This window comes from Nannobrachium achirus (assembly GCF_963921795.1).
Source record: "Nannobrachium achirus genome assembly, chromosome: 20".
NCBI lineage: Eukaryota > Metazoa > Chordata > Actinopteri > Myctophiformes > Myctophidae > Nannobrachium > Nannobrachium achirus.
This window is the reverse complement of record NC_137827.1, coordinates 32,439,861-32,453,145: the sequence shown is the minus strand read 5'-3', so window position 1 is coordinate 32,453,145 and position 13,285 is coordinate 32,439,861.

Here is a 13,285-nt window from a genome sequence, read left to right as displayed (position 1 = left end):
GTTTACCGTCTTGCATATCTGACAAAGTAAAGTTTCCGTCCCAACAGTGTTTGTGTCTTACTCTATTGTCTGCTATTTCCCCATCTTTAGACTCCCACAGCGTATGAAGTAAACAGAGGCCATTATGTGTGGAGCTCATGTCTAGGGTGCTGACATTTCATGAGGCTCAGACGTTGTCAACAACATGCACGCCTCACTGAGGAAGACCTATAAAAACAGAGAGACAACGCACAGACATGCACACACAAGTGCAGATAAAAGCACACTGCCAGAAGAGGTTTAATGTCCCAGAATGGGAGCTCAGATGAAAGCTGACTTATTAATTCACGCTAACAATCCACGGGGCTCATAAACCGTCAAGATGTTGTTTACTTAAGAGTCTGAGACAGACTGTAGACAGACAAGAGAGTAAGAGACAAGCAATTCCAGGCACATTCACAAACAAAACAAAATGTGGATGAAAACAGACACACTGCCAGGCTGTTCTGAAATTCCTGAACGGGAGCCCGGAGGAACCTGGTGTGTGAAATCTGTGGTACCAATGTGTTGCAGTCATCCCAGATTTTGCCTCCACTCTCACATACTGTATATAATGAACAAAGTTGAGGCATCATTTAAAAGCATATCGTCACTGTCGGGCAGAAACCTGGTATCTCCGAGTTTCAAATTTGTACTTTGTTCACCAAGTAAAGCCCTGCTTCATCATACAAGGCTGTCGCACAACGCCTCACGGTGCGAGGCGTTGTGTGCTTGTAGATCGGCTGTTTTCACTAGTATAATTCATTTTTAAAATGATAAATACAAAATGAACGGTCTTGGACATACAAGGTTTCCACCCGACAACAACGATATACTGTATAACAATAAGCCCATTTAAAATAACCTTGTTATCCAGACTCCAAGTCTATGGAATGGGCACAGTTGGGCCGACATACCAGACCATTTGAACAATATTTCAGAATGCACACACATTTCACATTTCCTTAAAAAGCTTCAGCTAGTTATTTCAATGTATTGCAAAGAATATTAATAATGAGAGCGCTTTGGTCTCCTGAAACCTGGCCTCCTGTGGGTGGGGTGGTGGCAGGGGGGGGGCTAACAGTACAGTGCCACATACCAGGGACTAACAATCCCTGACTCGAAGGTAAACACGCAAGGCAGTAAATCTGCAAACAAGCACGACTGGTAAAAGGATTTATAGGCCGTGTATGGAGCGTCGGGCATTAAGAGCTCAGAAGCCAACAAGCCTCTCACTTCTATCGGTCCCGCTATTAAAGGTCTCTCTCTTTCTGCTTTGTTTTTCTCTCATGCCAACTGTCTCACTCTAGCTCTGTCTTTCCATCTGAATGTTTCATCCCTGCTCATTCTTCAAGGCCCCCTCTCCCCCCCCCCCCCTCACGTCTCATGCTCTAGTCTCATGTTCTCTCTCTCTATACGCCTGCCTTTGTCTTTGTCTCACTCTCTGTCATGTACAGCACTATGCTTTGCTCTCACTCTATCATCGCTCTCTCATATCTTGCTCTTCAAAGGCAGCCCCGGCAACTCTCTCTCTCTCAGGATTGGGATCCTTTAAGATTTTAATGATTCCAGTTGGTTAAAGATTCCCTCTTAACATATTGGCCGCAATAGACTTGAACACGCGTCAATTGATATCCAACACTTGGCCGCCATTGATGCAGAAGCGCGTCATGTAGTCTTTTCAGTGGTTTACCCTAGACTGCAGTCTCCTGCACCTGGGAGAGATGCAACAACTCCAATTCCCATGATGCATCCGGAAATGACGTCATCCGGAAATCAGCTTTTCCGTCCACACCGAAATCCAGGAACATTTATATATCTCGCAATGGTTTCCCACATACCAGCTCTGGCAGTGTGATACAACGGTTCCAAATATGATGGAACCCATTCTGGTTCCAGATCCCAACCCTACATCTTCTTACTCTCTTGGCTCACTTTTCTCTCCGTCTCTGTGTAAGACAGTTTCCTTGGAGTCAGAAAGAGCATGCACTTCCAAGGCCACGTGGGCTGGGTGCTGGACTAAAAGTATTATGCAATAAATAAGAAAAAGAGTCTGCACACCTCCCAGTTTCAAGTTTACTTGGTAACGTTTCGAGCCTGACGGCTCTTCCTCAGACCTTCTATTCTGCATCTAGCTTAAGGCAAGACCCAAATATATACTAGTAAGACGCCTCAGGGCGACAAGCGACCTTGCCCTAAAGGGCGAGGTCGCGCCACAGTGATGTGGACATCAGGGCTGTGAACATCAGGGATGTGGACATCAGGGATCTCCATGTATGGGCATAAAATGGATTTGTTCCCCTAGCATCACAGGGATCTCCATATCTCCATATATGGGCATTAAAGGGATTTGTTCCCCCTGGCATCACAGGGATCTCTCATCATTGATTCTGTTAGTGTGACATCAACAGTGAAGCCAGAGCGTGATGTCAGAGCAGCAAACCGTTCTGGTAGAGTCGTTCCCTGACATCACAGTGACATCAGAGCATGATGACATCATGATGACACATTTTTACGGTCTATGGGTTTGCCCATAGAAAAATGTGTACACGTCTACACATCTAAGCTGTGACATTTTTCATGGAAAACTACGACCTCCGGTCGCAATAATATAATATAAATAGTATACAGTATATAATATATTTAACTCAAATATTTGCTCCTGGGGGTCCGTGGCCAAATACATATAATTTTGAGAACCACTGATATAGGCCAATTCTACAAATGTCTTCTAAATCCTAACAGTATTCTGAAAAAACGTATGTTGCTATATTCAGTGGTTCTCAAAACTTTGCCTTAAGCTATATGCAGAATAGATACACACCACTCATAGGGTTAGGGCCGGGGCAACCATACTGCAACTACACAAAGAACGCCTAGGGGCAAACAAAGAAACATAGGCACACATATACAGTACTACCGTACACATTGCACAGGAAAACGGACACGTTACCTCACACACATGCCTCAAATCTTAATCTTGCTGTACCTCATCATCAAGGGACCTCATGCACACACGCGCGCGCGCGCACACACACACACACACACACAGTTGGTTCTTCTGTATACCTGTGGAGTCTTTAAAACGCAAGCCTTGGGGACAGAGGAACTGCAGTGATGTGGGGTATTAAATATTAAGACTGAGAATGTGGCCCCATACGCAATAGTGGCCCCTCAGGGGCCAATAGAGCAGCAGCAGTTTCGGAAAAAAGCGTAGTGTAAAAAGGAGAGAGTGGGAGTGGGACCAGGGAGAATGAGTAGGTGGGGGGCTGTTGGCACCTGGAAAAACAACCATTAAGACACTGTGTGGAAAGAACAACACACAGAGCCTCTACTTCACACTCCATCCCCCATTGTGTCTGTTCCGTTCCTCTCTCAGTCTCGTACACGCGCAGACATGTATGCACGTGTGTGCACGCACGCACGCACACACACACAGTATATACACACACCTTATGGATGTTGCTGATTCAGTTACTTCGGCAGGAAATTAGACTTCCTGACTCCATTTCAACACAAAACAACTGGACAGGCAGACAGAAATTGGATATAGTTTAGATTGATAATCACACATTGACGTGCACCCAGACACAAATATGGGCACAGATACGTATGTAGACACATACTGTAATCCAGGGGTTTTCAAAGTGGGTGACGGGGCACCCTGAGGTGCCGTGACGGCAGTCCAGGGGTGCCGTGAGATAATTTGATAGTATGTGGAATTTATTTGGACACTTGAAAAAATATTTTAGTACAGTAAGTTATTTTCAGTCAGTTCTAACCAAAATGGCTGTTATCTCAATGTTTTCCTCGCAACATAATCACTAAAATATCGTCATTGTCGGGCAGACACCTTGTATCTCCAAGTTTCAAATGTGTACGTCTTTTGGTAAAGCAAAGACAGTCGCACAAAACTAGTGAAAACAGCCGATCTACAAGCACACAACGCTTGTAGATCTGCTGTTTTCACTAGTTTAGTATACATTTTATAGATGATAAAAAACAAACGGTTTTGGACATACAAGGTTTCCACCTGACAAAGACTATATGCTATAAATATAAGGTGCTGGGAGTGAACATTATAATGTAGGGATGCCTTGGATTAAAACAATATTTATGGGGTGCCCTGAGACCAAAAGTTTGGGAAGCCTGTGCCCTGCTGTAGTCTACACACCATACTGTATGTATGCGCTCACCTACATCACATGCTCACGCACGAATGCACGCACGCACGCACTCACTCTCTTCCAGTGTTCTATAAACACTCTTTGTATCTGTGGGTCCCAGTAAATCACTGCTTCCCAAAATGACACCAAGCATGTAAACAATCCCCACTTATGTTTGCATAATGCAGAACAACCTCCACCTACACACACACACACACATATGCAGGATGTGCACACGCGCACAGAGTAGGTTTACACCCCATGTTCTTTAGACTTGCCCCAGTTCAGTGGCAGTGAGTTATGCAGCATTCTTTCTCCGCAGGGTGCCTGGTTTGAGACCCCAGTCTGGATGGGGATCAGCTTTCTGCCCTGGGTCATACAGCTCTGACTTTACCCCTTAAACCCTCTAGAAGAAAAATCACACCCAGCACTGTGAGGTGAGAGTGCCTTTTATGAGTTAGTTCATTAAGCCAAGTGTGGGACATACTGTACATACATACATAAATACATTCTATTCTTCTCCCCAGAATAGGGATGCAGGGGTTTATGTTGGTTGAAAGCACCAATGCACTTTTTGGATGTAATCACAAAAATATCCATATATTGTTCAGTTTGGTTTTATAGGATTTATAAAAATCCAATTCAACAACAACTTGTAGATCTGATTTGGGTCACAGGCTAAAAAGTTTGGAAACCACTGCACTAAGCTATATGGCCGCTTAAATGTTACTGTGTGGGGATTGGGGACTTTACTAGCCTTCCTCTTTATGCATCACTTCCTCCACTTTGTCCCCGTCTCTCCGTCTCAGTACATTTATCTCCCTTTAATCGCTGTACCCCTCAACCCTCCATCTATCTCCATTCTCCCTCTAGTTCCCCTGCTTTGTTCCCAGACTTTCTCCTGCCGATGTTAAATAAAGGCATTTGAAAAGCCTCCGGAAGAAAGAAAATTCTGAAGAAAGTAAAGAAGCAAACATGTTTTTCTTTGGTAATAACCTCTCTCTCTCTCTCTCTGACTCTCTCTCTCTCTCTCTCTCTCTCTCTCTCTCTCTCTCTCTCTCTCTCTCTCTGACTCTATCTGACTCTCTCTCTCTCTGTCGTTTTCTGTGTCCCCTTCATTCTCCTCTCCAGTCTAAAAAAGTCTCTCCTTCACCCTGACCTGCACCAGGAAGCACTAAATCACCGGAGGCCACTTCTGCTGCAACCTCCCAGTAAGCCTCCGCAACTATGCGTGTTTGTGTGTGTGTGTGTCCCTAAGCATGTTCTCTGCATTTGTGTGTGTGTGTGTCGTTCACTAATGTGGATGCCTATATTTGCTTGTGTAAATGTGCGTGCACAGTGTGAGGCCAGTGAATGGGAGGCCAGCCTCTGTGAACGTCTCAGACAGGAGCCTTAAACAATTCCCCAGGGGGACAAGGCAGGTCTGTACAAGCCCTCTGTATGGACACACACAGACACACACAGAGGAAACTACTACAGCTTTGGTGGTATTAACATGACATCACACCGACAGAGATGTTCTTCTGGCTCTGTCATTGAAATAGAGAGAGACAGAGAGAGAGAGACAGACAGACAGAGAGAGAGAGAGACCATGCGGGAGAAAGATAATGACAGTGGATAGAAACAGCGGAAAAGGACCAAGCCAAGAGAGAAAGAGAGCGAGAGGAAAAAACACAACAGGCCCTCAGGATGTTGACTCCTGCCCTAACAGAGCACAACGGTAGCTGGAGAAAGGAGGGATTACAGAGGCTCAATAGACACACACACGCACACGCACACACACACACACACGAGTCTCTCACACACACACACACACACACAAAACACACACACCTAGTTGTACACAGGCGGATGGCAAAGACAACCTCCAACACAGAGTTAAATGAACACTCGTTTGGTCCATTTGCTTCCATTTGGACACTCCCACACACACAAAGCTAACATACCAAAATAACTCCCAGGCGGCGCTAAATGTTTTCTGTGCTCTTCAGAAATAACAGTTGAGTTAATTTGCACTGTAGCTGGTTCAGTGCTAATGCAGTCTGAGTCAGTATATCAAATATTACCAAAATACATATTCAAAGATTTGCGCACATTTTCACAACTGATATTTTTCAATAGATAAAGTATAAAATAATGAAGGCCCCTCCACCTTGGGCTCTAGTAACTCAGTCACACTTTTCCCCCCCTTGTGACGCCCCTGCTTCCTCTCCCTGTCACCGTCATCCTTCCTCCCACGCTCCCGTGCTTCCCAAATGTCCAACTGACTGACGGTGGTTCTGACCCACTTCTCTCTCTAATCTTCACATGAATTATTCATCCTGTCTGCTAAGCTGCTAGTCAAATCCTGAGTGATCGTTTAACTCTGAGAGAAAATACGAATGGGCCCAAATGGACCCGTAAGCGTCCCATTTGTACACTCGCAGACATGGAATGAAGCAAAATAGAATCTAGGGATGGGACAATAAGCGATATTATCATTTATCGTGATTAAAAACACTCACGATAATCGTATCGTGGAGATTTAATTTATCGTGATATCGTCCTCTGTCATGCACTGGGATCAATTCAACTTTTATTTGCCGAGCTGCATATCGGGTACCTCTCTATAATTGGTAAAGGGTAATTTTAATATACATACTTGATACAGTCTTTTTTTCACTCTCTATCAAATGTCTTTGATAGAGATCGGCTATTTTTTGGCAAATGTTCCGCCCCAGGATAATGTTTTTTGATTATCGTGATAATATCGTAAAAAGCGATTTATTTTTGTCACAATAATAAATAATCTCATGACTGAAAAAGTTAAGCTACAGTAAACCTGTATTGCTGCTGTTCTACATACAGCAACCAGAATTCACAGATGAGGCTTTAAAGGACAACTTTGTTTGTTTACAACAAGGGTTCATGTTTTACTACCATTGCTGTCAGGCTGTGTAGTCATTGTTTACCTCCCACTTCCCATTCCCAAGATGCACCGCGATCTTTCATGGGCAGATGTGACTTATGGGGGCTAGTAGTGTTACTGTAAATAGTAATCTAGAAGTCACCAGCTTATTGTGTCTAAAAGACATACTGTATTTAGCCACTTCCGCATGCTTCGCCCACTGAAATCAAAATCGCTAAAACGATAGAAATGTAACACTCATCTTTTTTTTCTCTAATGACAATCTAAAACATGCAACATTGTAAAAAAACACAAGGTTGTCCTTTAATCTTTGCTTTAAAGGAGTAGTTCACCCCCCGAAAATGACTTTTTTTTCTATTGATTACTCGTGCCATGGAGAGTAGAGTTCAATAATATTTTTAGTTTTTTGTCACATTCCTAAGACAAAAATTAGATTCGAGTAAATTTACCCCCATTGATTCCGGAACGAATGGGGGTACATTTATTGTTATCACATTTTTGTCTTAGGAATACGACAAAAAACTAAAAATATTATTGAACTCTAGTCTCCATGGCGTGACTAATCAATAGAAAAAAAGTCATTTCGGGGGTGGACTACTCCTTTAATGAAATTACTGAGACATTCATGTTCAAAGTTTGACCACTTTAAATACTCTTTCATCTTAAAATAACAAATAACCGTAAAAGGTTTGAAAAGAGTTTGTAGATCTGCTATAGCACAGCACACTTTCATAGAAGACATGCTATGCTGGCTTATCCAAATAACTGAAATCAGTCCTGGCAACTGAGAACTATAATCCATGCGCAGAGGTACCGAAGAGAGAGACACTCACACTCACACACACACACACACACACACACACACACACACACACACACACATAAAGGATGACGCCACACTGGGGCTAGAGGAAAGTGTGCCCATCAATCATGAGTGTTGGCAACATTTAAAGACAGATTGAGACAGACAGACAGACAGACAGACAGACAGACAGACAGACAGACTTCTCTGCCTATCAAAACCTGGCCTCATTCCCAGAGTACTCATCTTCAGATTTTTAAGTACAGCTGCAGAACATCTGCCTCTACGTGTGGAGATCCTTTCCATACTTGTAGGAAGAGTTGACAATGTTAAAAATGTGCCTAAGTTGCAGAATAACACGGTGAATAACGATGCATGGTGATATTGCAATGAAATGAGAAACGTATCTGTCTGGGCATTGGCTCAAATGACCATGGAAAATATAGCTTATTCCAAGTTCAATAATCATGTTGCATACATGGCTGCTGTGTCGCAAGACACATTTCAGTGTGAACTGACAATAAAGTACTATATCATATATCATAATAATATCTCAGACTCGTATAGGGCTTCTCTTAGTACTCAAAGTCGATTTACCGTACATAGGGGAAGAGGAGAATTAAATGTATTAGGTAAAAAATCTATAAAGAAGTTGTCTAAAAATAGAAATGTGGGTGGTGTCCTGTCCTTGCATTTACCTCAAAATTGTTAGTACAGTACTGTGCATTGTAATGATACACACACACACACACGTGAGCGCACACACACACACACACAAATACATAAACACGCACGCACACATGCTAAAACACAGAACAACACGGCGGGTACTTCTCTACAGGTTGTCTGGAATCCAAATATTTTTTTGTAAACAACCATTTCTCTTAGGACCGCATTTGAGGACAATTCTACTGCACTTGTGGTGACATTTGACCCTCACACGAATAGTAATACAAGTACACACACACACACACACACACACACACACACACACACACACACACACACACACACACACACACACACACACACACACACACACACACACACACTTCCCTTTAGGGACCGTGTTGAGGGCTGAGACTGAGGAGGATGTTTTTAAGTGATTCTGAAGAGGAAAAGGATGACGCACATCTTTTCTTATCCTTGAAGCTTAAAAACAGCTCAGCCTTTATATACAGGTACCACGCACGCACGCACGCACGCACGCACGCACGCACGCACACACGCACACACGCACACACGCACACACGCACACACACACACACACACACACACACACAGAATCTTTAGCACAGATGTTCACCCACACAATGTCCATCGTGTGGCCACACAAACATACTTAACTCATTCAATACCAAAATCTTGTCAATTTGTCCTTTGTCCACACCGCCACTCCTGGAAGGAGCTAAGCTCCTACATCTGGCTTTGTCCGTTTGTACACCCAGAGTCAAATTGGCCAAGCTTCACAGGACGCTTAATGAATCCAACTCATAAATAGCACCCCTCACTTCACACTAGGTGTGATTTTTGATTACATTATGATAGCGAGCACTCCCCTGCACCTGTGAGTCACACCAGGACTACAATACCCAAAATGCCACGGGAAAGGAAGTCATTCATCCAGAAATTCCCCGGCCCATCTGCCTCCATGTAAATGGAATTAGAAAAGTCTATTTATCTCAGAATCTTTTCTCAGATGCGTTTTTTGGGTCAAAACAAGCTTTTTTCTACGGACTCAAACTAAAGACCCGATGATCGCGGATATAATGTTACTTTTCTGGTGGAAAGAAGAGAGACGAGTCTTATCAACGCCACCAGCTCTGTTTACATGCACATTGGTAAAAAGATCTGTGGATCTTCAATGGTTAGTAAAAAACACTCAAAATTGCTGGCAGTCTTTCTCTACTGTAAGAGTCAAACAACTAAACCTGGAAGTGTTAATGCCATTCTCTACCCACCGGGTCATACAGAACCACTTTCATTAAGTGAGGTCACTTTGAAGCATGAAACACTTTGGAGCCGGTCAGGACAAGTCCAGAATAACACTTTTATGTTCCCCTCAATCTCTCCCTCTTATTTATCATGCTAACCCAAAACAGCAAATCTACAAGCTCACCGCATTGAGAGATTTTAGATCAGCAACCAAAAAATGTAAGTGGAAAAGAAAAACAGATCCAAAAGTTCACAATGATATGTGTATCTGGAAATTGTCTAGTTTCACTACTTTTGTATGCTTCCATTGGACAAAGTATAACACAGGTTTAAGAGGTTAGTCAGACTAATCCATTTAGTTGATTATAAAAAATTTGATTCAAATTCTTTTTTTTTAAATAAATTAATAAGATATAAATAAATCAATATATTTCTATGAATTGCCCAGCCCTATAGTAGCCTACATACGAGGGATACAAATAAACAAATTAATGCGCTTGCGCGCGCACAACCACACATACATGCACAGCCAGCCTCTTCTGTTCCATTGCAGAGGTCACATAAACAAGCTGTAAATAGACAATAACACTGTAGGCCACACACCAGATCAAACATGATGAGAGCTGGCATCTGCTTAAAAACATCAACCACCCCCCCCACACACACACAGTCCCTGCTCTGCCTGAAGGATGTTGTGACCTGGTCTATCCTTTGCTGCTAATTCAAAAAGCAAAGTTTTTGTATGATGTCATACTTTCGGATGTGTTCTATTTGTGTACGTGGTATGGAAGTAGCCACACGCGCACACGCACTCGCACACGCACACACACACACACACACACACACACACACACACACACACACACACACACACACACACACACGGCCAAGGAACCACTTGTATACACAACCACCCACCCACGCATGCACAGATGCACAGTTTGCACACCCACACAGAAAATAAATTACATGTAATGTGCCAAGACAGTTGATAGCTCTAAACAACGATCTATTCTATGTATGATTTTGGTATCTATCATCATATTATATTTTAGCATGCCTTTGTACAGTGTCTTCTCTCTGAAAGCCATCGTTTTGACTATTTTGCCACCTGCCAGGCCTCAGCTCTCGAAATGTGTAAACAGTGTACTGATATGAAGAATTGTTTTCACATAAACGATGGGCTAGAGGTAACTGGTTGCTATGACCGCATCAGCTTAACTCATTGACTGCCACGTTTCATTAGTAAAAACACTCTAAATTGTTGGCAGTCTTTCTCTACTGTCTGTAAGAGTCAAACAACTAAACCTGGAAGTGTTAATACATTCTCTAGTACTCATTGGGTCATGCAGAACCACTTTCAGTAAGTGAGGTCACTTTGAAACCTGAAACACTTTGGAGCCAGCCAGGACAAGTCCAGAAGAACACTTTTATGTTTCCCTAAATCTCTCCTTCTTACGTGTCATGCTAACCCAAAACCCCAAAATAGCACATCTACAAGCTCACCGCATTGAGAGATTTTAGATCAGCAATCTTCAAAAAAAATGAAGTGAAAAAAATAAAAACAGATCCAAAAGTTCACAACGCATGGTATCTGGTCATCGTCTAGTTTCACTACTTTTGTATGCTTCCACTGGATAAAGTATGCCCTGTTAGAGAGATCCCTGTGATGCCAGGGGGAACAACTCCCTTTTATGCCCATATATGGAGAAATGGAGATCCCTGCGATGCCAGGGGAACAAATCCCTTTTATGCCCATATATGGAGATCCCTGATGTCCACTGCCCTGATGTCCACATCAGGGCGAGGTCGCTTGTCGCCCTGAGGCATCTTACTATTTTCCATGTACTGTCAACCTCGTCTCTCTCTCAATACAGTGATTCTATATAAATATACACTGGCTGTCTTGTGTCTTATTCTTGTCGTGGAATTATGCTGTATTTCATGGGAATAAGATTTAATATTTTAAAATGGATAATTATCTGGATATTTTTATATGGATATTTCTTACCGCTCAAATACATGGCTTTGTCGCTTTGTGTGTATGACCATGTGTTTCTCCAAGGGTTTTCCCATTGGATGACGTATGTTTGATGTAAGTTTTCCAAGGGTTTTCCCATGGGGTCATAACAACACTAAACCACAAAGCCACCTCACATGAGTCTAGAATCATCTTCATCACTGCTCCCTTCACACGGGTACAGCTGCCCTGGATTCAGTAAGTCAGAGAGTGTAAGGAGACCTATTGTATTTACAGTCTCTGGCCCTGCATAACAGACAAGACAAACTGCTTACTATACCTAGCACTCCTTCTAGGGAACCAACAAGAAATTACACAGTCATGTTATACCAGCTGGCAGCCATTTTTGAGCTGTGCAAACCGCTCCTACATTTCACCTTGTGTGTATTAGCCACTTTGTGTGTATTAGTACACTCATACAACAGCCCATACAAGGAGATATGTACATTTGTTGTTTTTTCACCGCTCACTCCGCACAGGTGCGGATATTTTATCATTTGTCCTGCAAGAACAGGCCACTTCATATTTTGGCCTATATAGGACTGTGTTTATAATGTGTACTGTACACTTCTCCATTCTTTAGGCAGTAGGACTGTGTTTATAATGAAAGAAGAGTAGAACTCTCCAGATTTGAACAGAAATCCTTATAAGAGCATGTTTAGACTGGAGAGCTGAGGCCAGTCTAGCTAGTCTGAGGGGGTCTTGTGCGTGTGTGTGTGCGTGTGCGTGTGCGTGTGTGTGTGTGTGTGTGTGTGTGTGTGTGTGTGTGTGTGTGTGTCACTGCTGTCCCTGTCTGTCAGAGAGTCATATGAGGAGCAGATTAGGATTTCTAACCGCAAAGCCCTGTCGCCACAGCCTATCGTCACGGCGACTGAGTGAGGAGAGTCATCATGTTCCGAACGCCACTGACTCACCCCTCCTCATCTGGCTGTCATGCACACATGCATGCACACACACACGCATGCACGTATGCCCGCACGCACGCACATGCATGCACAACCTAGAGTCTAAGGTGACAGACGCCTAACTCCAGTCCCTTTACCACAAGCACACACAGCAGCCAGCAGCCATTACATTTTACTTTTGAAATCGCTTGTTGGATTTAGGGCTGCAAACTTTATTTTCTTGCGATTATTCTAATTCTACACCAAAAACTCACAAAATTATAATATGAAAACAAAATAATATCATGAATATTTATCCCGACATTTATCACAATATATCCTACTAATAATAAACAACCGAATGTCTGTCTGATATACACGCATGCTGACATCACTGATACTAAACAGTGCCCACATTTGGAGATAATCACAGATACCACCGCCTGTACTGCGCATGCGTCAACACAACTACAGGTAAGTGAAAAGAGTCTTTTTTTATAATTGACTAAAATAGCCAAACTACAAGCTCATATCGCTTAGGAAAGATCTGAT